Source organism: Pundamilia nyererei, unplaced genomic scaffold (assembly GCF_000239375.1).
Source record: "Pundamilia nyererei isolate P.nyererei 1_Seehausen unplaced genomic scaffold, PunNye1.0 scaffold00185, whole genome shotgun sequence".
Taxonomy (NCBI): domain Eukaryota; kingdom Metazoa; phylum Chordata; class Actinopteri; order Cichliformes; family Cichlidae; genus Pundamilia; species Pundamilia nyererei.
The window spans coordinates 86,824-114,727 of NW_005187586.1; the positions used below are offsets into that span (position 1 = coordinate 86,824).

General features: G+C 39.8%; 1 long non-coding RNA gene across 1 annotated transcript in view; it reads right to left on the reverse strand.

Annotated features, from left to right (window-relative positions):
* Window positions 1-27,904, reverse strand: part of LOC102195056 (uncharacterized) — a 74,990-nt gene that overhangs the window by 10,366 nt on the left and 36,720 nt on the right. Inside the window, exon 3 of the long non-coding RNA XR_312078.1 lies at window positions 5,151-5,250. This is a non-coding gene — a long non-coding RNA (uncharacterized LOC102195056). The remainder of the gene's footprint in view (window positions 1-5,150; window positions 5,251-27,904) is intronic.

The window sequence follows — 27,904 nt, forward strand, 5'->3', positions numbered from 1 at the left end:
ATTTGTAATCTATCAAATCACAACAACCTTCACCTCAAGGGGTAACCAGTCAAAGTCCCCTTTATGTCAGTGTAAAGAAGTTTAACCACACATTTGAACCCTGAGATATCGTAATGTAAGAAAAAGAAGTGCAATTTCAATCACAAATAAAAAAAGTACTGCTTTATTAAAATTCTAAACTTTCATAAAACTTTAAAACATTCCCTTTTTTAAAGGCATATAGTTAGGCCTGGATTAGGTGACCTGAATCCTCCCTTAGTTTTGCTGCAATGGGCCTAGACTGCTGCGGGGCTTCCCATGATGCAATGAGTGTTTCCTCTTCACTCACTATGTGTTTAAACACCACTCTGCATTTAATCATACTTGTTATTAATCTCTGTCTCTCTTCCACAGCATGTCTTTTGTCCTGACTTCCTGCCCTCACCCCCAACCAGTCGCAGCAGAACCGTCCTCCCTGAGCCTGGTTCTCCCAGAGGTTTCTTCCCGTTAAAGTCCTTGTTTATAGGGGGTCATCTGATTGTTGGAGTTTTCTTTGTATTATTGTAGGATGTTTACCGTACAATATAAAGTACCTTGAGGCAACTCTTGTTGTGATTTGGTGCTACATAACTGGGCATGAACTGGAAGGGAAAAAAGTATAAAGTGCAGAAAAGGTTATTGTAGCTCGTTGCCCAGACTGTCTTGTAATTATAAAACAAAATTTATTTTTCTTACTGAAAAACTTTCTCTGCTTTATATTTCTAAGGTAGGTAGAGTAAAAATAGGAACTTTTCTGTAATTTGGTTTTATATTAGTAATGAATAGTACTTTGATGTAGTATGAATGTAGCAAATGCTATAACACTTAAGACAACATCATTAAAAAGCCAAAACCTATGCCATTCTTCACCCAAGCCATGCAGTCGGGCAGGATTGGACTCTTTACCCAGCTGATTCCGGCTCCAAGGCCTTATCTTTGACACTCCTGATCTACATACATCCTTGAAAAGAATCAGCCTGTGATAGTAGTGAAACGGAAGACTACTATCGGAAACGGAAAATAACACTTTAATAGGAACGTTATCACATTGCATCTGGACAGAAGTTGAGCGAAGTTCACCTTATCTGCAGGTGAGCTTCGTTGCAGCTCTGGTTTGAATGGACGGACCGGCTGTGTTCAGTTTAGCAGAGGACAAATGGTGACAGCAAGTGTAAAACCATCACTGCATTCTTCTTCTTCTTCAAGCCCTCTCATGAAAAGGTTGTCAACCCTTTTTTTTGTTTGCTCAGCATGACATCACAGCTTCTCTACAGACATACAAATCATGTTGAGGGAGTTTAATCTGTTGCTCCAGTTTCCAAACAGTTTCCTTGACCTTGGTGGCAAACTGAGAGGCGTGATGTTGGAACAACACTCATAACTGAGCCTTTCACACCTCCCACCATTGGCTTGAAAAGTCAAAGTTGCTCTTTGTGTCCTTCTGCAGAAAAATCAATGTTTTCTTTTTCCGTTACAGAAAACATTTTGCACTAGAGGGTAGACATGAGCGCAGCATGACTGTCCTTCTGTCGGTCTGTTAAACTAAGAGAAACACAGCCTGTATGGCAGTCTTGCAGTGATCCTGAGATTGGACACGAACCAAGCTATGATGAGACTTCTTGACCTTTGTTAAATCATCAACAAAAAGAAGGACAATCTATATGGATAGGAAATTGGATACGAAGGACATGGAAGCTAAAATCCATAGAGAAGGAGCCCAGGGAGGGCAGCACAGAAGCCACAGACCATTATCCATTAGCATTGTTTCGCTTAATGGTGAGCTCATTCATGCGCAGAGAGAAACTGAGAGAGGGTGAGAAAAGAGAGGGAAAAAAAAATACAAAGGAAAATCATTGCTGATTTACACCTGCTGTTAAAGTCCCATCTTCTCTCTGATTAGTCTACTTCAGACATGGCCCCCTGAGCACAGATTACATGTTTACAGCACCACACACCTGCACACCACGCAAGAAATGCAGCCCCGCTCGCCACGCTTGCAGGAGAAAGCTCTTGATTTGACACTATTTTATGTTTACAACAAAGTAAAGCAGGCTCGCTGCCTTTAATACTGGTAGCAATTTTCCCAAACAATTTGGACAGCTCCTAGAATGTGGAGCTGGAGTGCCGTGTAATATAGGATCCCAGCTGAGCTCGAGCGGCTCCCTGTTCAGCTAGATCGCTATGAAAGCGCACAAAGGCTGCGAACCCAGCAGATGACCCAAGACGACAAGATGCATCTTGCATCAAATACATGTATCTAATAGCTGTTTAGGCTTTTACAGGTTAGACATTTTGGCATTTGTCAGCAAATTTAAAATGATATTTGAGCTGCTTTAAGAATGGTGCTCTATAATTGAGCCTGGGGGCTGCTGTCCGACTATCTTGAACACAAAAAATTTAGTGTCACTGTGGGTGCATTATGGGAAATAAATAACACTGGATGGTGCCCACTCACCTGAATGAAAAACCACATGGCGCATGAGCCAAAACAGTTTAGTTTTCCAACCAGCCTTCAGGTCTATTTTCTGCGCATGCCCACAAAGACTAGTGATGACAAATGAATCCCATTCATGCACCTGTATGTATCCCACACATTCAAGTTGTTCTTTTCCCAAAGTGTAGTTTGACCTGCAATTATCTTCTGCTCTACTTCAGCGTGTCCCAGTTGATTGAGCCAGAATAATCGGAGCATCTGAGGCAGGTGCTTCTGATGCCCTTTACCATTTGTCTTCTCTGCCCTACAGCACACGTTCATGCAGCCCAATATTATCATCCTTATTCATCTATTCTTATTTATAGACACATTAAACTCTAGATGACTATGTCATTCCAGGGAAATCTGTTCCATGCACATTGTCCTTTTGTTTGGTGTTAAGTTACCACCAAAAAACCCCACATCCCTCTGATATTACATGAAACAAACCCCCTCTCTTAGCACCATCTGTCCCATTAATTTTTCTGCCTGACGAGGGACTGGTGGCACCTGTTATGCAAGTCGCACTGGTGAGACGCCGCTGCTGTTGCCGTTGATGAGGTGTATCTCAGAGTACCGTGCTCTCTCAGCAGCTTGGTGTCCATTAGTGCTTTATGACCAGCGATGTGCCTCGGCCCTCCCAGTGCATGTAAGTGCTTGGCTTTTCATTTTCCCCTCTCTCTGTCTCCCTAACCAAAGTCCCTGGGGAAACACCGGCTCGGGCCCGGATGATAAACTGAAGCAATTAAGTGTTGTAATCACACGCAGAATGAAGAAAGATGTCAATGAGGTGGAGCAACAACAAAAAAAGCGTGCCCCCGCGTGGAAGAGAGACAAAATGTAGGAGCCTTTTACTGCCTGAGTTTAAACAAAAAACGTATATATGGATACCTAACAGCAGCAAAGCAACTACCTCTCCACAGAACCACAGACAAGCTGCATAAATCACATTTATTTCTGTGCTTTTGACACTGCACACCACAACAGTAGACCGTAGATCAAAAATCCAGATGTGACAGACTTGCAGCTGTAATTTAAGAAGTTTAGCAAAAACCTTTTTATTAACTGTTTGGGAATTACAGCCATATTTATACATGGCCCCTGTTTTCAGAGGTTCAAAAGTAATTTGACAATGCCTGCCAAGTGAGGGATGTTCCCTCATTATTTCACAACAAAAACAGCAAACTGACGCCAAGTTTAAAACTGAGGCAGCTGTTTAGTGCCAGAGAACCCATCTCTAAATGTGAGGTCTAAAAAAAATGCCAATGCAAATGAAGGAGGCTGTCATTAGGCTGGAAAAAAAATAAATAAATAAACCTTTCAGAGAGACAGAGAAAAAGTTTTAGGAGTGAACAATCAGGTCAGCAACACCAAAAAGACCTTAAAGACCACAGAAGATGACTTAAATGGATGATGACAGAAAAACAGTTTCCCAACAAGTAACCAAGTTAAGAAGACTTCAGGAGGCAGTTGTGTCATTTTCATAGTCTACAGTTATGAGATGGCTATGAGATGGAAATACAGAAGGTTTACAGTATGGTGGGAACCACAGGTTACACTCAAGACTAAGAAGTCCAGGTTAGACTTTGCCAGAAATCATAACTAAGAACCTTCACAACAATTTTTAGACAGATGAAGCCAAGGTTAACTTGTACCAGAGTGATAGGAAGAGAAATGCAGGAAGAAGAAGAAACCACATCATCTGTCAAACATCGTGGCTGCCAGTGGATATGACTGATGACTCAAAGCATACTCTAACATCAACCTAAGAGTTTTTCAAGGTGAAGAGATGGGATATTCTTCAATAGCTAGGTCTGTCACCTGATCTCAGGCCAATAGATCATGGTTTTCAGTTACTGAAGTTCAACAAACAAGCAGCAAATTAAGGTAGTTTTTTTTTTTTGGCCACTACAAACGGTGACATATGGGTACCATGGTGGGTACCCTTTGCTGCCTATGTTACTGAAAATTGTCACTTTGATACTGACAATAAATACTAAAACTACTCTTGGATTAGATCGCTACACATTTATAACAACAACAATTCTTCATAGCTGCGAACAGCAGGCACAAAGCCCCTCCCCTCACTAGCAGCTTAACATGTGAAAAATTGACGGGCCACAAGTTAATGATAGAAGTTTAAGTATTACTAATTACCTGCATTAGCCATCTATTAAATTAGAGGCTGGAAACCTCATTTTCCTGGATATCAGTATCGTTTATATTATTGTAGAGTATTTACCTCACCTTGCAAACCGCTTTAAGGCAATTGTTGTGATTAAATGCTATATTAATAAAACTGAAATGAACTGTATTGAATTGAAGCCCCTCATGGCAAATCATAGCATTTGGTGACATCCATTTGGTTCTAGATTTCAGGCTGTTATTGTTTGAGAAAGATTTCCACACAAGTATTAAAAGTAGTATATTTAAAATTAGGCCTGTTTGTCCAATTACTTTTAAGCCTATGAAAATGGGGGGGCTTTCTAGGATTTGTTTAATTCCTGAATATTCAAACTCTCGGATTAAAGCTAAGAAGGAGCTGCACAGAGACAAAACTATAAAAATGGATATTGTTCAAACACTTAAAAGACTGAACAGTAACTGGACCGTATAGTTCATGCAGGAAACCAAGAAAAGCAGAAAGCAATGGTCTTACAGCTCAGTGAAGGTCCGAAGCACAGCAACGAAAGCCGACAACATCTTCAGTCTTATTCTTGTTTTTCTTTTCCAAATTTCTTAATTTCCAGGTTCTGCACCTGAAACACACAAAGACACTTGAATGGTTAAACGAGTTTATACAAGCACATATACAACCACGCAATTGGTGTCAGAAGGTATGAACAGATGGCTGCCTTTCTTTGATGCCACGTTTGTCCTGCAGGCCCACATAGCCACTGTTCATGCCCACATGCAATTAAGGAAAGACTAAAAACAAAGCTGCAGGAATACATGTGAAATCAAATCACTCAATATCAGCTAAAAAAAAAAAATCTATTTAATGCCGTAATCCAAGCAAGCAAGACAAAGTAAAACTAAAATATTATAGAGTTACATCATTAAACATTGGAAAAAATATCAAAACTATACAGCCAACGGATCAAATGTTTTACTTTTAATGTAAAAGTTCTTGTTTCAGGCTAGTTTCTTTATTGTGTCTCAACACATATTAAGGTATTAAGTAATAAAGCATTGTTTTTGCTCATTTTTCACTTTTCTTGTGTTCCAACATTTTAATTAGTTGACGATGTTTAAAATTGAGAGCCTATTTGTGAGAATTGTTAAACAAAATTTGCACATTGTTGTCAAAAGGAAGGTAATGACCTCACAATTTTTAGCATTGCTGATAATGATGAAAGTGATAAAGTAACAGGGATACGTTTCCTGATATTAAAACTGGCTTAAAAACTACTTTATTCTGTGTTTATGTTTAACCCACTGCAATCTATAGACAAGAAGGTACAGTAACTTCTGAGTGAGTTATTAATTTGAAATGATAGTCACATAGCACTGTTGTCCTAGTGCTATGATGAGGTCTTGGAGGATTGTAATGAGGTTTTGGCACCAATTAATGAAGTTATTGGGCATTTTAATGAGGTCTGAGTAGAAAAGAAATGAAGTCATTAAGCTCGTGTTGATGTTCACTTTAATCTCACACACACAAACACACATTAATTGCTTATCCTATTACGATAATAGATAAGGCTACATCCTCTTGATTAATAAAGATATCAAACCAGCTTGGTTCAAAAAGCCAGTGATCGGGAAAAAAACAGTTTGGTCAAAAATACTAATTGAGACAAAAAGACTGTTTGCAGCATTTTACTGCTTTCTGGAAGTTATTTATTTATTCATTCATTTATTTAATAGAATTAGCCAACAAAAGTGTAACCACTCGGTTTAACCTAGAGCACAGACAAATTACATTCAGATTATGTTAAAATTACATGCACTCACATGCAACCTTGCAATACTAAAGATAGCTTAAAGTTGCTCTATTCTCAAACTTGATTTACACGTTTGTGGCTTTTAATGATTTCTTTGAAGTGCTTTTTCGATGTATACAACGTGTACGTTTTAGTCTGCATGTATACTTTTGTAAACTTGTGCCCTGTTACTGTTTTTTTTACAGTGATTAAGGTACAATATGATGTACAATCATTCCACGCTGGAAAAAGAACAGTTCAAAGAAATCATTTAAAGCTCAAAATTCATCCCATGCCTTGATGAGTGTAAATCTCTGAGCAAATTAAAGGCTTTTTTACTCAAAGTGTGCTTTAATATACAGTATTTTTCGTAGGCTAGGAATCGTGTACTGTAACTAGCTTTGAGGTACAATAGTAATTGGCACGATTAAGTCATAGCTTAAAGAATGAACAGTAACAAAATCGTATTTTAAGACCTGTAGTCTTTTAGCCTTGAGCTTAGATGTTCCATATTCCAAGATAAAATTCTTTTCAATTTACCGCACAGAAATTTTGGGGGCAGGTACTCCAACAACATTCTGTAAAGTTTTGAACACAAAAAGCAGACATAATTTCCTCTGATCCTTCAAATGACTCAGTACTGAATTCTTTAGTCTAATCATCAGAGAATCACATTCTTCCTTTCTAAAGGCTACATATACTTTTATTTTTGTCAGTTAAACTACAGGATGGCTTCATATTACATGACAGCAAAACCCTTCTGCTGAAACACACCATGCTTATAACAAACATCTCTGGCTCATCAGACAAGACAATCAGTGGCCAGACAGGTGGGCCCTGATTGGCATCTTCAGTCTCTGCAAGCACAGAGAAAAGAAACACATTAGGTTGGTACTGTACGGTCTATGCGCAGCTAGAGAGGAAATAAATGATCTGCACGCCATGTCCTCTTTAATTTCACTTTTTCCATCAACCTCTGTGCATCAATACAAGACAATAACGCTTCTTTAACAGAAGAAAACATGGTGGGGGTTAATCCGGGAGACAGCTTTGATGTCTTATTGATTTGAAAGACTTTGCATTAGGCTACCAGAAATTCTCAGGCTGACATAACCCTTTTTGACGGTAGTCTTTCTTCCTCCTTTGATCGAAATGAAGAGGCAAGCTCCAAGCAACGCTATTGCACAGAAAGAGACTTTTCCCCCCCTAAGAGGTGCGTAAGGTCCCAAAGGCAGAGAGTGATGGCTAATTCAAAATGCTTCTTCTAAGTGTGGAGATAAACATCAAGTGAAGCAATCTTGCTTTGATGGCTACTCTTTTGATCTTGTCCAGTGTCCACAAGCACTTAAAAGGTTTGGGGAAGGAATATAGAAGAACATAAAAAAGAAAATAAATTGCAAAGGAACATTTTATTACCCCGTGTTCTCTCTTTCCCCATCAGTCTGTCTGGAGATGATTCTGGAAAGCCATTGCACGGCAACAACAAAACGGAATAAACAAACGGGTGAACAGAGGTGAATAGAGTCCAAGTCCAAGCAAAAACCCAACAGGAGTGCAGGGAAAGTGCAGTGTTACTGTCTGATCACCTTCCATTACTGCAGAGTTCTAAGGTGGGTTTATATGAAGTTTGTAAAGATACAAACCAACTATGGAATGAGTATGGTTTAAGTTACTAACAACAAATACACTACATGGAGAATAATTTTGACCCACAGCTCTTAATCTTTGAATTCAGATGTTTTTTATCCAGTTATCTTCGAGTTACCACACATGTATACAAATTAAGCACCTAGCCACCCAGCCTGCCTTTACAAAAATATATGATATAATGCTGTAAATTCAAAAGTGTTTAGCAACCACAGCAACCCAGCCACAGAGATTCCAAAGCTCTGCTTTCTCTATAACTGCAGTACCAAACTTCATCTGGCATTAACATCAGCACAAAAACTGTACACCAGGAGCTTCGTGGTTTGGGTTCTCATGGCTGACCAGCTCCTCTATATGTAATGTGTAGGTGGTTCACACTTTGGTCCATATATAGTGTATTTATCAACATACCTGTCACTGAATATGATTGACAGCTTGCCTAATGACTTGATTACCTAAACAAATTGAGCCTAACCTTTTATTGCAATAATCAATGATCTAGGATTCGGGACCTGTTTTGCCTGGCAGGTCACCTCTTTCTGCTACTGAAGACTTAAACTTTAAACTTTCTCAAAACAACAACAACTGGTTCTAAATATAAAGTTTACACTCAGATTACTGGACTACTACTACTATTACTATTGTTAACACTGTTACTAAATGCTAATAAATTTCAAAGCATGCTGTATGTGCTCAGTTGATTGTATGTCTACATTTCCGTTGCGTGCTAATTGAGAACACCTTTTGAGAATCACACTTTTTTACCTTCCTTTTCCTTCTTTTTTCTGGAGGCATCTGGAGCCTGGAATCCCGACAAACAATCAACCATCAGCAACAATGCTTTTTCAAACCACCACCTAAAGCAATTTTAACACTGATAATTTCATACTGTAGGAAAACGGCACTTTTTGACAACTATGGGGTCAAATTGGCAAATATTCACTTTTTACCTTTATTGTTCTTCCAAGTAACCTCTGATAACCTGGGGATTTGTTTAAAACCTGGAGGTCTGCCTGATGCATATTTGGTATGGTATGGTGCAGTGCTTCCCAACCACTGTGCCACAGCACGTAGCTGTGATGTGAGAAAAGATCAGGTGTGCCGTGGAAGATTATCTGGTTCCACCTGATTAGTACTCTCAGCAATCGGCGTGAGTTACGGGCAGAACAATGACATCCTCTTCCACTAGAGGGCAGTACAACTACCTGCTCTAATTAAATGGGTTGCTAACTGCCAGTAAAACAGAAGAAGACGAAGAAGAAATGACGTAATAGTCATGCTGTGAGACGACGCAGCAATAAACAATAGCAATAAATAAATATTTGAAAAGAAAAAGTAGTCAATCTGAACTGGTCCTGGACAAAATCCTGACCTAGATGAGGCCCTAGCATGAGTAGTGGTCAGACGAAAGCAAAAAGGGTGCACTGGGGACAAACTGAACCAATTCTGCTACACCTGGTGGAAGAGGAAAAGTTATCAAAATGCTTTTGTGACATTTTTGTTTGGTGGTGGGCCGTGTGATTTTTCTAATGAAACACTAATGAAGAACCTGCCCTTGGTCTCCACTGCATAGACATTACCAACACAAATAGCAGGGCCTACTCTGGGGATAACATTAGGGGACTTCATTTGATATCCAGTTACCGGTACATAAAGTTGATGCTCAGATTACACTGTTGTTGTTATTCTATAAGCTTTAAGGCCTAGATAATGAAAGCTACAAGTTGCATAAAATAGATGGTTAAATGTTCCAATAGAATAATATACAAAAGATTTAAAAATACAAATAAAAATAGAAATATTATACAGGTTAAGGATTAATATGATATAATATTACTGTCTCATAGGAAATGCACATTAATATATAACAAAGCCTCTTTTTAAGCCAAGGTAAATGTCATGGGGTGCCTAGGTTAATGAGTCATTTTACTGTCAAAGCTTTTCCCACAGTACAGACACATGTTTTTATAATTTCATGTGTTTTCACACATCACAGCTGTGACACCCTCACTCTGTCTCAGGTGCTATATCGCAGTGGTGCAACAACACATCTAATTCATGCTGAGAAAAACAAAGCCATTGCAAACAGCATAATAGCATTTGCTTAAACATGCCAAGGGAACAATCGCTGGCACTTTCCACATGGGACATCATCACTAAATGCTAACCGCAAAGTCATAGCGGACTTTGTTATGATCATTTATTACACACTGTGAGGATTATCCTAGTGTGGGGAACAGACATAATATTAAGAATATTAAGAATGATGTCAGAGTGACTGGAGAGGAGGAAGGAGGAGACTTGGAGTGAGTGGGACCAGGGGAGCACTGTGACTTTGATGAGCATCTCTTGCTCTGCTTTCTCAACAGGCTCTGAGAAATCAGGATGGCAGCTCAGCGTCACTGAATCCACCACGCAATCCTTCTGGCAGTTTTTGTCCTAGTTGGGCTTCAGTGTGGTGCCAGGTCTGCCGATAGCACCTGCGAGATAGAGTACCCTGTTTTTTTCTAGCCCTTTGATTAAAGTTCTGGATTAGTGACTCTCCTGTTTGTGACTTGATGGGAGCAGAAAAAAGCAGAGGCTGTGGAAATAGACAACTGAGCTTTCAAGTAGTTTGACATGGAAGCCCCTGACATATCAGCAGCAGCAGGCACTGAGCAGACCTACTCTCTGTTATTTGTAAGGTCCTGAGACCAAGAAACAACACAGATAATGTGGTCAGGGCAGAGATTCAGAGCATCAAAGATCCCTCTATTCAAGTTTCTTTAAGTTGAGTTTGCACCAGATACTATTATAGAATAGTAGAGAGAAGTACGGTGGCTCTGAGAGGCCAAACAAACTGCAACTTAAGAAAACACCAGCAATAAGAAAAACGCTGCAAAAGCACACAAAACACAACAGAAACAGGAAAGACGACAACGGAAATAGGAAAAAACAGATTTCCAAAAGCACAAGGGAAGTGTTTCTGGGGAGACAATAACCCGACGGACCACTTGCAGGAACCCAAAACATGGTAGGCTTGTTTTCATGATTCATATAATACTGGTGACGGATTTTTAGGCTAATAGTTAGACTAACACACTTACCTCTCATCTTTTCTTTCCTCACAAAACTGATAGATCCTCCACTTCTTTTAAGCGTATCCCAGAGCAATTCTTAGCATATTTTGGTTCCTGCAACTGGTCCGGCGGGTTATTGTCTCCCCAGAAACACTTCCCTTGTGCTTTTGGAAATCTGTTTTTTCCTATTTCCGTTGTCGTTTTTTCCTATTTCCGTTGTGTTTTGTGTGCTTTTTTCTTATTGGTGGTGTTTTCTTAAGTTGCTGTCTGTTTGGCCTCTCAGGGCCACCGTAGAGAAGACTCAAAAGTTGGGAGAAAGACTAAAGACTGCTTTCTAAATATGCATATGCTTCAGTGTAACTAATATTCAAATGCTATGCCCCCCTGCAGAAAGACAATGCATATTATGACAGTCTCACCTGCACTTCCTCTCCATCATCACTGCAGACTTGGTCCAAATGGTAAATGGCCTGCATTTGTATAGCGCTTTTCTAGTCCATAGGACCCCAAAGCGCTTTACACTACATTCAGTCATCCACCCATTCACACACACATTCACACACTGGCGATAGCAAGCTACATTGTAGCCACAGCTGCCCTGGGGCGCACTGACAGAGGCGAGGCTGCCGGACACAGGCGCCACCGGGCCCTCTGACCACCACCAGTAGGCAAACACGGGGTTAGTATCTTGCCCAAGGATATTTGGCATGCATCCAGGATGCAGCCTGGGATCGAACCACCGACCTTCTGATTAGTGGCTGACCTGCTCCAAAGGCTGGCACAGCGGTAATTTAAACTTTTGAAAGAACCTCAAAGCAAATTTAAATTCAAACTGTATGAGCATAAACTAATATATCATTCAAAAGCAACTATTGAGGCAAACAGCTATAAACTTGTAATTTCGCTTAGACAGAAACAGTCGTGACTTTCATGTCATGCTTTGATTTACAGATTATTAAAACTGAGACAAAATCAGGCTACAGTAGTTTGAATATTTCAAAAGATTGGAACAGAAAATCATGTGTGCCGCCTGGCTCAAATTTGTAAAAATCCATATTAAAATGGCTGAATTCAATTCCACTGAGCAAACTCAGATTCTGGAGAAGCCCTTTGATCACACCAAAAAACAGAAGAAATTGAGTAAACGTTTAACAAAGGATGCTGGCAAGGCAACCAGCGCAGACAGAAAGGCAAAAAACTGAAGAAAATCAAAAAATAGGTCACAGGCAAATATCTTACACAAGGAATCACAGGTGAGTCAAAAAACAGCTCGAGTACAAAGCTTGCAAAGGTAATTTGGCAGCTGAGTCATTGTTTGTGATTGGCAGAAAAACAGGAATTACTAAACAACAGGAAATGACTCAGCTGGAGTTTAGTAAAAAATATGAATTTAACTGTGCAGAAATCACACGCACTACAACTTTTCCAAATTGCTTATTTGGCTGAAGCTTTTAAATCAGTGACCTTTCATGTTTCTCATACTTGAATTCTGTGGCAGCCATTCTTTCCTTAACTACTCGTTGAGCAGCTTCCTGTGGATCGCAGGCTAAAATCAGGCCTCTCGCTTCACAGGTTGTCAGTAAGTGAAAAAGGAGCTCCGGCATGAAGGCATGGGGGTGGAGAAGTGGTGACACGCAAATGAGTCATGAGGTGGAATAACCTACATGCCGTATAGCCTGCCGGTGTATGCGTCCGCATGTTGTCATGGTCTGCTGTACAAATGCGTGAGCGACAGAAAGAATTTGTAGGGAAATCCTCAGTCTCCCATCAATGCTTTGTCAAAGACTCACTATTGGCCTCGGAGCTGCAGAGCGACTGAAAAATAGGACACTGCCATAAGTGACAAAATTGAAAATAAACCAATAAAATATACACTAAATGAAGGATATAGATAAGTAGCGAGCCTGCCAGACAGAATGATAAATGAACCTATCATGGCCAAGAAAAGAAAAAACAAGAAATGTGACAACTGAGGTCAAGGAATGGTGAGTTTAGAGCTGCGGTACACTTTCTGCCTTCAACAGCACCCGATGGAAAAGCAAAAAGGAAAGTAGAAGGATGGAAGACGCTTGAGGGAAGGATAGGTAGAGGGCACGGACAGATGCACTGACATTTTCAACCCATTACCATGGTCCACAGAGTGTGTGCTTGCTTTGCCCACAGACACTGCTGCTTCTGGCTGGCATGTGCATTGGTGTGGAATATAGACTAGTTGTAAATGGCCAGATATTTACAGAGTTACTTGAGGTAACAAGACCCAGAAAAAGTTTCAAAGAAACAGAAGAATTCCCTGAAGTTACTTTTGGTTCCCACAAATGGCACCATTTCATAGACGATGCAGTTCATGCTTCATTACATTAAAAACAGGTTGATGTACATGTATAGAGAGTACTGTGCACAGGTCTTGAGCCACCCCTCGTGTCTTTATGTTTTGCGCCAAGGAGCCAGAGTTTCAGACTTTGCAGTAAATAAATGCACAATAAAGAACTATCAGTAATGGATGGGCCTCCCCAGAGCCTGGACCGCAACTTTACTGAAGCAGAGTGGGATCGTCATGACAGAGAACAGAACAAAAGGCAGCCAACATCCAAAGAGGAGCTTCAATTTTATTTATATAGTGTCAAATCACAGCTTTCACCTTGAGGCTCTTTATATTGTAAAGCAGAAGAAGGCTTGCCTTGGACAGTTCAGGATGTGTTGAAGAATAAAGATGGTCACACCAAATCTTGACTTTCAGGCTAGTTAGAAATGTACAAGCTCTGGTTACCTTGTATACTGTATTTCCGTGTACGTTTGCACATGTTTCAATACATCAATAGACACTTTGCAAGCTAGATATAAAGAAATAGCAGCTCAAAACTTTTACACAGGACTGCACATATCCAAAAAAGGCTTTTGGGATAGAAGATTATTTCTCAAACTGTGCGGCAGGGCCCACTGGTGGGGTGAGGAACCACTTCAGTGAATGCAACCAGAGGAAAAAATATCAAGTGAAACTAGCTGAACTTAAACACATAAATCTGTTGTCTTTGTATTAGTGTAGGGTCTTTAACTTACAATATAAAACTCTTTGAGGCAACTTTTGTGATTTGGCACTACGTAAATAAAACTGAATTGAATTGATTTGGATTGAATTACTGGTGATATCAGGCTGATGTTTGTTCAATTCACTTTGGATACTTATTATTTTTATTGTTTTATTGAATGATGAAAAAAAATGTAGGATGCAGGGCATAACGTTTTTCCCAGATTCACCGGGACACAGTAAATATCACACTTCTGGTGTAGAAATCTTCTTGCAGTAAGTTCTAACCTCTTAAATATGCCAGAAAGTACAAATCACGTAAACACAATTTACTTATTCTTTCGTCTGGGGATTCCTATTTCAAATCCCAGAACTAGCAGAAGATGCATACAGAATTGTAATGAATAAATAACCTTTTACTCTCTTTCAAGAACAGACCCAGATCTACTGGTGAGTTGGCAGACTGAACTGCTAACACTCTCGCCCTTTGTGATTTGTCAGTTTCTGTCTCTGGAAGAAAGCCTACATATCTACGCATGACAATGACAGGTTTGCTTTGTGTTTTAACAGCTTTAACATGCGACTGGCATATGAAGGGTGCACTCCTCTGTAGCGAGCTGAGAAATAATTCTTTTTAATACTGACTGACTGACTCACTGGTTGAGATAAGGAGAAGCTGAGTTTTAGGAGGAAATACAAGCACAGTCTTTTTTTTTTTTATCACACTCTTCAATGCCATGCCTCCTCTCATTTTTCTAACCCCTGCTGTATGCATACTGCATATTTGATAACCTAGTGTGTGTTTGATTCCATGTGCTGAGCCTTCCAGTCAGGCAGTGAATGTACTGTGTGAAATAAAAAGGTTTCTGTATTGGGCCATTGATTTTGTGTCTCCCTTGAAGGTTTCTGTGTATGTTTTCAGTTTTTCTCAGTGAGGAAATACACACAAAATATTAGTTTTCCTCGGTGACATGCAGATGTCTTCTGTGTTCTTTTATTTCTAAAAGCAGAAGTCAACATGCTGGCATTTTTATATGGATTTATGCACAACTGCATTGTATGAGTGAGCAGGCAGAATAACTGAATCAAAACTTGGGGAAAAAACAGACTACACATATTGCCAGGATTATATTTCACTGAGGATACCCGAGACACCAGAGGGACATATCATTTATTATCATACACTCCAGTCTTCTCTGAGGAAACATACAAATTAGGTACTTTGTGATGTAATGGCTAAACAAACTGTTGAGAAAAAAAATCAATACTCAAATGGAAAGTAGCAGCACAGTGGCCTGGTGGCCACCACTGTTACCTCACAGCAAGAAGGTTTTAGTTTGAATCAAATCCAAAGAGATGCGCTTAGCGGGGTTAGGTTAATTGATTATTCTAAATTACTCGTGAGTGTGAGTGCGACTGGTTGTCTGTATCTCTGTGTTACCCCTGCGATAGACTGGCGACCTGTCCAGGGTGTACCCTGCCCCTTGCCCTATGATAAGGATAAGAGGATGGATACTCAAATATTAATTAATACTAATTTACCATCAAGATACTAATTTGCAACAGTATCAATAAAAACAATACTATCTTGGCCTCCTGTAGCTGACGCACAACTTCACACAGCACCACTGGACCGAGACAGTCCGGCGCACAGCTCCAACCTCACTAACAGCTAAAGCAGTTAACATTCATAACACTGAACAGCACTTTAGGTATTTTTAGAGGTCATTAAAGCTCCAATTTCAAAATAATTTCATTATTAATAGAATAGGATAGAATAGAATTCAACTTTATTGTTATTGCACATGTCACAGGTACAAGGCAACGAAAACAGTTATCATGAATGTTAAACTGGCCAGTTAACATATTAACGTTAGCTGTTTAACTTTTAGCAATTACGCGAAATCCATCTGCTGTCATTAACATAGCAGCTAGCGGACTGTAGTTAGAGAAAAGGAGTAAATATGTATAGTGAGCCATGGCAAAGCAGGTTATGGACGTACACAACTGGGTGGGCTGCTGGCTGTGCAGAGCAGCGGGGGAACTGTAGCTAAACAGAGAGTCCAGAGTGCGGAGCGCTAATACGAGCAAAAGAGTGAAATCTGGAGCAGAGCAGTGAATCAGATGGGTTCAGTTGAAATTAACTTTTTCAACAAATGACTTCCTCATCATTACTGTTGCTGGATGGAGTCAGAATATTCTCTGCGGTATCAAATATGGTATTGATTATCAAGTATTTTCCTGGGTATCTGTATTGTGACAACCCTACTAGGGTGTTTGCATAGAACTACACCAAAGGAAATTCAAGGAATTTGGATTTTGTAACTGCAACTGGAATGACTGTAAAAATATTATGTTAATCAATCAATGTGCTAATAAATTTATGTTACGTTTATTATGGGGAAAATTGCAGTTGCAATCTTTCAGCACAGAATTCAGTAACCAAACTAGTATACATGCAAGTGAACTTTCCTGTATGATTCATCCATCCATCTATCTTCTTAAACACTTCAGGGTAGTGGGAGTCTGGAACTTTTCCCAGGAGATATTAGGTGAAAGTACCTGAACAGGAGGAGGAAAACCACACAGCCACAGAGAAAGGCCATAACTGACCAGGGAGGTTGAGCCCAAATACTCTTCCTGCACCTAATGTAAATGCAGTAATTAAGAGTTAAGGACAAAATTATATAACAGTTATAACCAGTGAAAATTTCTGGATTTAAAAGGCAAGAACACAGTCTAAAGACATAATTCAACTATTAATTTATCATTGTTTTCTTTTGGAACGGGTTAGTAGATGAAGGAGCTTGAGTGATAGTGAGATAAAAAGCAGGCACGTTTACAAAGGGCTGGGAAGCGTAGGGTCATGCCTGGGCTTGAGAAGAATATTCTCAAGGTCACTGTCTTTATAGATATCAAAAATATTCATAGTATTTGCTCTGTACGTGTTTTGATAACTCAAGGATCTAATAATGAAAATGGTCTTTTAGTAGAAATTGAAGGAACACATTCTAAAACTGCACATGTGAGGTCCAAATAGCTAGATGGATATGGTGCAAGTTTTCCCTTTGGTTTAGTCTGTTCATATAACAAAGCTAGCTCTGGCAAAACACACTTGCCTGAGGGCATGAGGTGGGGTATACCATGGTCCAGTTGCTGGCCCATCAGAGGGCTTTTGATAGCTAGATCTAGAAAAAAGTATTTCATCAACAAAAGTAGCTCAAATGCTGAATTACTGATAGAGTGGACACACTTTTAATGGTCCCTTTGTACTTGCTCAGAGTGTAAAATGTCTTCAAAAGAGGATCAACCAGCATAACAGTACAGTCAGTGCTACTTTTGCATTTTTACCTCTAAACACAGCGAAGTCTTGTCTGATATGGGGATGGCAATAGATGGTATCAAGAGGAAGCTAATGAAAATCTAGGAGGGAGTGAGTTCATTGCAGTCATTCATTGGTGACATGTTCAGTATTACAGTGGAAAATGATGGACAATTACAGTGTGCATCCTGTTGCTGTGTAGTGCAAATTTGAAAAAATGGTGGAGAAGCTGAGAGACAGGGACAAGGGCTCAGATGAAGCCAGTGTGAGGACAGGGAAACATTTTGGTTTGATGAGAGCGAATGCTTTATTAATTTAGGTGCACAGCATTGCTGACCGAGCTGCACTGACAGCTGTACATACTGCAAATGGTAAAACGGTAAATGGCTTGTATTTGTGTAGCGCTTTACTAGTCCCTAAGGACCCCAAAGCACTTCACACAACCCGTCATCCACCCATTCACACACTGGTGATGGCAAACTACATTGTGACCACAGTATGCCCTGGGGCGCACTGACAGAGGCGAGGCTGCCGGACACTGGCGCCACCGGGCCCTCTGACCACCACCACCAGCAGGCAACGGGTGAAGTGTCTTACCCAAGGACACAATAACCGAGGCTGTCCAAGCCGGGGCTCGAACCGGCAACCTTCCAATAACAAGGTGAACTCCCAACTCTTGAGCCACGACCGCCCACAAATGCAATTCACACAAATGCATAAAAACGCAATGTGAACACTGACTATTCATTTTAGAAGCATTCTTTGATAAAGATAAATCACCTCTGTGAGCTAACACCAACCCTAACCGATAAAGACAAGCCCAATCCACTGGCTGTCCCTGCACAGCGCAAAGCATAAAAAGCACTTCATTACTAGACCCAATGTTATATCATCAACACAAACTCATATAAAATTATATTATTAACCAAAAATAATATTGTGTTACAAGGGCAGTTTTTCCATTTGATTGTGGCTGACTTGAAAGCAAATATAAATAATTACAAGTTCCAAATGTTTCATGAAAGGCTATATTAGTGCCTAATGTAGTGGTTTTGCTACTGCTCAGTTTTCTCAATCATTAGCAATGATTCAGTAGTCAAACTGATATGGCTTTTTGGGATCCTGTTTATGGTTGGAACGTGCTGCAAAATGAAAAGTGGAAATACCTGCCCAGGTGTAAATGTTGTTCTTAATAACAGATAGCCAAGAAGACAAAATCCTAGGAGAACCCTATTCTCTGTATTCATTATTGTATATCGTAACCATTCCTCATCATTTATATTAACAGTTATTTATTTTACATTATCAGTAAAATAAAAAAGTAAGAAAAAGCATCAAACAGAAGCAGGCCTACATTCACACTGGAATGCTCAGGTTAAAGGACTGCTGTGCACTCGGAAGTGTTTTGACAGCATTCACAAACTGACGTACACGCTGTCAAATTCAGATAAGAGATTTGAAAAGCTGGCTTTGGCAGTATAAACAGCTGCACTGATCAAATAATAACAATCAAACAAAAGCACCAAGACAGACGATAAATTTGGAGAGGCTGCGTGGCATTCAAATGTGTGGCAGTGCTCTATGTCTGCTCTGGTTTTATTAGGCACTAGAAGCATTTTGCATGTAGAGCCTGTGGCTGCAGCCACATTTTTGTATGGGCTTCAGTTTGTCATGTCTTTTACTGCAGCATCTCTCTCCAGCTTTCATATAGATAATCCTTTGAAAACAGCTTATCAGTGTTTGCAGAGAAAAAAAATATTTTTCTTTTATTCCCTTTACATCAAAAGATGACCAGGAATAGCTTTAAAAAAAACCCAAAAAAAAACTTCTGAATTGTGCTGGCACATAGAGCCACACACATCTAGTCCAGCTGGTAGTGTCTCTAAAGCAAGAACAGTACTTAAAATTGCATGAATACTGTGGCGCTGATGCATCATCGGTGAATGCTGGTGGTCTTTTAGCTTGTGTCTGACAGCTAGGTTTCAGGGGCAGTTGTTAACCGAATGTATTGACAAATCACTTTTTCAGTGCTCTGACTCCCACGAGCCCAGTGTTTGTCTGTTTTTCTGTGTTCCTCCACTTCTTCTTAATCTCCTCTCCCACTCGTGTTTCACTCCTTAGCCCACTCTCTCAGTGGGGAGGAGGGACAGATGCTACTTTGCAAATGCTCCTGCTGGCGTGGTGTTAGTTTTAGTGTCAATTTTCACTTGTAACTGCAAGTTGACTATCAAATGGCCATTATTCAAGATGTAGCTAAAACTCAGCACACCTCTGATTTACAGTGGGACGTCTGGAGAACTTGACAGGTTGCAACTAAACAGTCGGTCTGGAGAGAAGGCTGATGCGCCAGGATTTTTCAGATATTTTCTCTTGAAAGGAGACTTGCCCTTTTTTCCTTTTATGCAAAAAATTCTGATTTTAATAAGTGTAACCCAATATGGTTCAATCAGAGACTGAAACTTTTTCCAGGGACAGAAATTTACCAAGTGCCAGGGGAACGATAAAAAAGAGAAGTTCTTGAAAACAGGAAGCCAATTAACTCTCACCCCAACTTCTCCAACATGACATGAGCCAGATGTATCTCAGGCATGCTTGTGAGAGACAGACGTCACGGATATGGTAGAAAGAGTCTCACTGTTGCAGCACTACTTCTGATGGTACACTATGGGTAAAAAGTGTGATATGGATGACTGCGTTCTGAAGCAAGCACATGCATATACTCATGTTCTTATGATGCATGTGTCCTTGTGCACATTTTTGAGAAGAGCCGGCAAGGTAAAGGTAATTTAAATTCAATAGTACATATATATATGACTTATATAGGTCTTGGACATACTAATGACTGCACTGAAATGCAGTGTATCATGTAATGTACTTTTCTACAGTCATCGGGACATACTCACGAGTAAATCATAGAAAGAGGTCTGTATTGCATATATAAAAATAATAACAAAAAATGCTGTCAGTTTTGTCTATTTCATTTTCATAATGCAGACATGTATGCATGCATTCAACAAAAAAACTATACGGTTGTTTGCAAAGGTATGGTCTGCTGTGTGAGCTTGGGGATAGACGGGTGTGTGAGTGTCTCTTTGTCTGATGTGGTCTGTCAGATGCGACCATGCAGTGCCTAGTGGGAGAGGACTGAGGTGACTCAGACAGACACAGTTGTCTTGTTTCTACCGCAGGAAGTGGCGGGGTGTGGACAAAAGAGAACGGTAGAGACAGATGATCAAAATGTCGTGTGTGTGTTCATGTGCACAGTTTTGTGTGAGGACAACTGAAGGGCCTCTATCATGACATGCACTTAAAGAACTCCTCTGGTCACCGAGTGGCCGCACTAATACAATGTACTTGACACTTGGCTGGGTCGTATACTGTCAGGGGAAAAAGGAAAAAGTAGCTCTACATTTTGCTTTTCAGCTCCCTGAAGGTGGGACTGTAATTAGGTGTTTCCTTCCAGCTTCTAAAGCTCTACATTTGTGTGCATACAGTGTGCTTGCAGTTTCTAGTTTGTGGGTGTGCAGGAAACTGTTGTGTGTGAGCATGCACAGTTTTGTGTTTTTTGTAAGTGTGAGGCAAAACAGCAGCGGGCCTATTTTTAGCGAAACATGGTGATGTATTTATCTGCCGGTTGTGGTCATGGGGCTCAGGCATCACAGTTGAACAAATAAATAAACCCTCAGCACAATCATCCAATAAGGGGAGAAACTGGAATCAATAAAAATGGAGGAATATTTCTCTACCTGTCAATTTAACCTCCAGTTATGCAGGTTGTGCTTCTGTTCACATCCATTTGACACTACAGATATGATTTTATTTTAACAAATATAAGTGTCTGCACTGAGTTTAAAATAGCAGGTACTCCAAGTGCAACCATGACCCAAAGGATATATGTGGACTGAAGGCAAATTTCTTCAGACTGTGCTGCTAAATGCTTCTGATAGTGTTGTAGATCAAAGAAAGGACATTCTGATGTAAACACAAAGCAAAGTGACCTTCAACTCCAGAATAATCTGTTCAGCTAGTGAAGTCCAGTTTAGATTAGTTATGTCTCTTTCTTGCCAACAAATATATAACTCGAACATGATCAAATCTCAGAGGTATAACAGTGGAGAACAACTGCTGGCAGTGAGGGCTTCACATTGGCTGCTAGAAACTTGTGTGCTTAACAGATACTAACAATACCAAAATTTTACCCATTTTATATAAGAGACAAATAAGTAAAATCACTAATAAAGACTTACTTTAAAGTCTGGAACTGAATATTTTCCATCTGGATGTTTTTAAATCATCAGATTAAGAAACCAAAATCATTTAGCCTGGAAAGCCAGTTTGCTGCTTTATGACAAAGCTGGCAGTAGTCAAACCTTTACTTAAAAAGCCATCTCTAGACCCTGCGGTCTTAGCTAATTATAGGCCAATCTCCAACCTTCCTTTCATATCAAAAATTCTTGAAAGAGTAGTTGTCAAACAGCTAATCAGCCCATCACAGCACAGAAACAGCTTTGGTGAAGGTTACAAATGATCTTCTTATGGCCTCTGACAGTGGACTCATCTCTGTGCTTGTCCTGTTAGACATCAGTGCAGCGTTCGATACTGTTGACCATAATACTCTATTAGAACGATTAGAGCATGCTGTAGGTATTACTGGTACTGTGGTAAAGTATTTTAACTTAGACTCCAATTTGTTTATGTAAATGGAGATTCCTCTTCACACCCCAAGGTTAATTATGGACTTCCACAGGGTTCAGGCCAATTCTGTTTACATTATACATGCTGTCCTTAAACAGAATCATTAGAAGACATAGCATACATTTTCACTGCTATGCTGATGACACCCAACTTTATCTATACATGAAGCCAGATAACACACACCAATTAATTAAACTGCAGGAATGTCTTAAAGACACAAAGACCTACTTCTAAATTCAGATAAAACTGAGGTCATTATTGTACTCAGCCTTAAAAATCATAAAAATGCAGTTTCTAACCAGATACTCAGTCTCTAGTAACACTGTGAGAAACCTTGAAGTCAGTTTTAATAAGGATATGTCCATTAATGTGTATATTAAACAAATATGTAGGACTGTTTTCTTCCATTTGTGCAATATCTTCAAAATGAGAAACTGCTGAAAAACTTGCTCATGCATTTATAACTTCCAGGCTGGACTTCTGTAATTCGTTATTATCAGGATGTCCTAAAAAGCCTTCAGTTGACATAAAATGCTGCAGCAAGAGTACTGAGATCAGACTAGAAAGAGAGAGCATATTTCTTTTATATTGGCTTCCCTTCATTGGCTCCCTGTTAAATCCAGAATAGAATTTAAAATCCTGCTCCTCACATACAAGGTCTTGAATAATCAGGCCCCATCTTATCTTAACGACTTATAGTATTGTATCACCCCATTACAGCACTTCACTCTCAGACAGTGGGCTTAATTGTGGTTCCCAGAGAATTTAAAAGTAAAATGGGAGGCAGAGCCTTCAGATTTCAGTCCCCACTTCTATGAAACCAGCTTCCTGTTTGGATTCAGGAGAGAGACACCCTCTTCACTATTAAGAATTAGGTTTAGGGTGCTTGGGTGATTCCCACAATGCACTGACTGTTTCTTCTTTAGTCACCTTTTTCCACTAACCATGTGTTTGTATGACTTTCTGCATTTAATTATTTGTTATTATTACTCTCTAGCTCTCTTCAATAGCATGTCTTTTTCCTGTCCTTATCCACTCACCCCCAACCAGTCACGGCAGATGGCCGTCCCTCCCTGAGCCTGGTTCTGCTAGTTTCTTCCTGTTGAAAGTGAGTTTTTCCTTCCCACTGTTGCCAAAGCACTTACTTATAGGGGGTCATGGGATTGTTGGGGTATTTGTTAACACCATGACCACACTATCCACATACTTACATTGAATGCATGTAGAATCACAGCTACTTGTTTGAACAACTAAGTATGTAATTTAAGTTAAAAAAAAAAAACGAGTCTACTACATGCATTATAAGTCGCAGTCTGTATTACTAGGCTAGCGAGTGTTCACAGTAAAACTTTTAGAGTTAAAGCCATTAACTTACAGACTGACATGAAATTATGAATTTTTCATATGTGAACTTGTTGTGTAACCTCGTCGCGGAGCCTCGTCTGATTGGGCATAATGCTGAGACAAACAAACTACTCCCACTAACAGATCCTCTAACTTTCATCCATTCTTCCTCTCTGCTTTCGTCCCTCCATGTGTTTGTTTTTGCCTTCTTTAATGGCCCCTCTGCATTATTTACATCAGAGGTCTATTTTCAGACACCGTGAATTATGTACATACAGTGTTTAAATGAAGCCTGTGAGCAGCCAGGAAGTGTTTGATAGCATTACTGATTTCTTTGCATGTCTGTTCAATTTCAGAGAGTACGTACTGACAGCACTGAGCGTTTTCCTCTGGACAGATGTGTGGGGGTGGTGCATGAGTAAATCGTGTGTTGAGTGAATGAGTGTGTGTGCCTTTTCAGTGTAAATTTCTCTACAGTCTAAATATCTTTACATCTATGAGTAAGGGTGTCTGGCAGCCTCATACCATCCATTCCAGTAATGCTGTAGGGATCAATCCACTCAGTATCCATTAGTGAAACGTTATGACCCTTTGGGATAAGCATTGAACTGAATGCCAGGACTATAAGAGCACAGCATAGAATGGATTCTCATCCATTTAATCCCCGTCTGTCCTGCCTCTCACGCTCTCCTTCCCTTCCAACCTTTCCTTACTCTGCTACATTTTGTATCACAGCACATTTATTCTCACTTGCACTGATGAAATGCCCTCTCCCTGCTGCTGTTCAATTTAGGCTTTGTGGTTACCCATGAATACAACGCAATGCACAGTCAGCCAGCAGAGAAGAATGTGGTCTTGCTCATCACTCCGTAACAGGATGCAGAAAACATGAATCGCATCCCTGGAACATCTGCTCCAGGTTGATAAACTGAAATGAAATGCACTCTGACACAGTGCAGCTCAGGAGGGCTATTTTTAAAAACACGTAGTACACGTGTGATGGATTTTTCTTATACAAATTGTGTTACTAGATACCCCAAAAGCAAACCTCAACAAAAACAAAACATGTTGTAGTCTTGTGTATTTGATTTAGTGGCATGTATCCTACAGAAAAAAAGTGATGTGGCCGACTTTAACTTAGAGAAATGTCAGACCATTAAGCAGCTGAAGTTTACAAAAAATTAATTTCCATAAATGTATTAAACAATAGGCAACATGTGTGCGAGTTACAATTAGTTTATTATAATCTACTCAGGCCTAAAATCAAAACTATATAAGCAGTTATGTTAAATTTAAAAAGAAAAAGATGTGCTTCATGCAACACACAGCTCAGAATCAGGACACTTTAATTTTTATTAATTTATAGAACAGGATTGTAGGATTGTATATACTGCAGAGCTGGTTAGCAGTGTATTAACTTGTATGCAGTTGAATGTACTCAAAGGTCACTTCATTAGGTACACCAGTTTAACTGCTCATTAACTTCAGTTTTATTTATACAGTCGCCTCAAGGCACGTTATAGTGTAAGGTAGACCCTACAGTAATACATACAGAGAAAAATTCAACAATCATATGACCCCCTATGAGCAAGCACCTTGGCGACAGTGGGAAGGTTAAATCCCTTTTAACAGGAAAAACCTCTGGCAGAACCAGGCTCAGGGAGGGCGGCAGATGAAAGAAGGAAACTTAAAGGAGCTAATCACATGGCAGCAACTCAACTCAACTTGGGCATGTAGACGCGGTCAAGGTTACCTGCTGAAGGTCAAATAAATGGTAAATGGACTGTTTCTTATATAGCGCTTTTCTACTCTGTCTGAGCACTCAAAGCGCTTTATACAACTAATTCATTCACTCAATCACTTCTTCTAAGCTCTTAAGTGCTCTATCTAACATTCATACACATTCACAGTCCAATGGATGCATCGGAGAGCAACATGGGGTTAGTATCTTGCCCAAGGATATTTAGCATGCAGACTGGGATCGAACCACCGACCCTCTGGTTAGTGGATGACCTGCTCTGCCACCTGAGCTACAGCCAAATAAACCATCAGAATTTGGCAAGATTGTTTGTACCAGACTGGCTGTTCTGAGTATTTCAGAAACTACTAATCTACTGGAATTTTCCCACAAAACCATGTTTAGAGTCTGAAATAAAGAAAATATCCAACGAGCAGTGGCTCTCTGAATGAAAATCCCTTGTTGGTGAGAGGTCAAATGACCAGATTCCTATAAGCTGACAGAAAGGCAACAGCAACTCAAGTAACCACTTGTAGCAACCAAGGTATGCAGAAGAGCATCTCTGAACACGCAACATATCAAACCTTAAAGCAGATGGGCTACAGCAGCAGAAGACCACACCAGGTACCTCTCCTGTCAACTAGAACAAGAACAGTTTATAAAGGAAAGCATTGTGCCTTGTATCAAAGCTTCTTGGCACATTTGGGAACTCTTGATACCAACTGAGCATTATTTACATGCCACAGCCCACCTGAATATTATTTCTTACCATGTCCATCTATTAACTATCACACTGTACCCATCTTCTGATGGCTGCTTCCAGCAGGAAAACACAAAACTCAGATAATCTCACACTAGTTTCATAAGCATGGCAGTGAGTTCACTGTACTCAAATGACTTCGAAAGTCACCAGATCTCAACAGAGCACCTTTGGGATGCGGTGAAATGGGAGATTCTTCATGAGCGTGCAGCTGACAAATCTGCAGCAACTGTGCTACAACGCCATCATGTGAAATGGGCCGAAATCTCTATTAACTATTAAAGCAACTCTGAAAGAACAAATGGGTACAATTCAGTATTAGCAAGGTGTACCAAATAAACTGTGTGAGTAAGTAACAGATATTATCAAAGTATTATGTTGCACAGTGACCCAAATTCTGTATTATGACATTATTTTGGTTCATTTTTTTCTGTATGAGTTTGTTTATTACTGTATGAGTAAAAAACAGTACCAAGTTAGATTTATTGAAGTGGCTGAAGTAAAATTAGTCTGACCAAAGTAACTGCAAGCTGCACATTCCAAGACTCTCAAGCTTCGATGAGGTGAACACAACACTTCACATAAAATCACAGTGCATTAAATTGACTGAGTAATAAAATTGAGAAGTGTCCTACGGAAATAAGTTTTGATAATGAGTGATAATAGGTGAGACACATAAAACGACAGAGAATGGCAGACAGCATTTAGTACTTGTATGCCAAAATGCCGCTCAGAGCATATTAACAGCTCATGCTGCATAAAAAATTGCTTAAAAATCTGCCGAGGAAAGAGAAATGGAAGAACGAGAGAGTTGTGGAGCAAAAGAGATCATAAAAAAGCCTGGACGGAGACAGTAAAGACCCATAGCTCTTTTTTAACAGATCTCAGTGCAGAGTAATGTAGATTATATACGTCCAGGCTATGCTTCGAACATTTCCATTATAATAAAATCAATGAATTTTAATGAATTATAGGCACATTTTGAAGCAGTGGTTTGTAGCTACGTTGGCAAACCCGATTTGTATTTCACTTTATTTGCTTAACAAATCTAATTCCTGTTGTGAGGAAAGTGAAAAGAGGTCATATATGTAAAACTGAAGTTGATTTGCATCCATTAATTGTGATTTAACATCGCATTAAAGAGATAATGAATGTGTTCCAACAGACACTTTACTAAACATGACGCGCTGTCTTCATTATGTACCGTCACTTAGTGAACAGGAAGCCCAAATGTTTTTTGAGTTCTGCCAGAGGAAAAAAAATGAACATCAACATGAGTCCAAATGAGCATCATATGAAAAACAAAGTCAGTCTGGCCCTCGCTCTCATTTCCAACTCTTTCAAAGCCTTTTCTCCCTTTTCCCATACCCTTGTCAAGGAGATTAATTGATTACAAACTGTAGATTTGGCTCATTAGTGGGCTGCTTGCACAAACATGTGAGGTTTAACAAGCTCTGCAGCAGGGGAGCTCAGCCAAGAGCTTGTTAAGGTTTGTCAAGGCCTGTCTTAATTGCTTCATCATGCTGTTTGTCCGGTGTCTGTCATGACGTGCCGCCTCATTGACTTGAGCAGGTATAACACCGAAGGCTGACTTTATGCTTTTGCTCTTTATCTCCGGTGAAAACCATTAGCCACAATCGCACCAAGTTATAGACTCATATTTCCATATATTAGCCGTGATATACACATGGCTTATGTAAATTACATCGTTATGCAGACATTTACGTGAACATTCTTCACACGACTACAGGCGTGAATGTTAAATACACAGCTAATGGTTAAAATAAAGGTTGGCATGGAAATATTGTGGAATTGTTAGTGTAAAAACACCACCAACAAAAAATGATTAAGAAATGAAAATGAAGTCCAAAGAAGGCCTAAAAATTATTTAATCAGG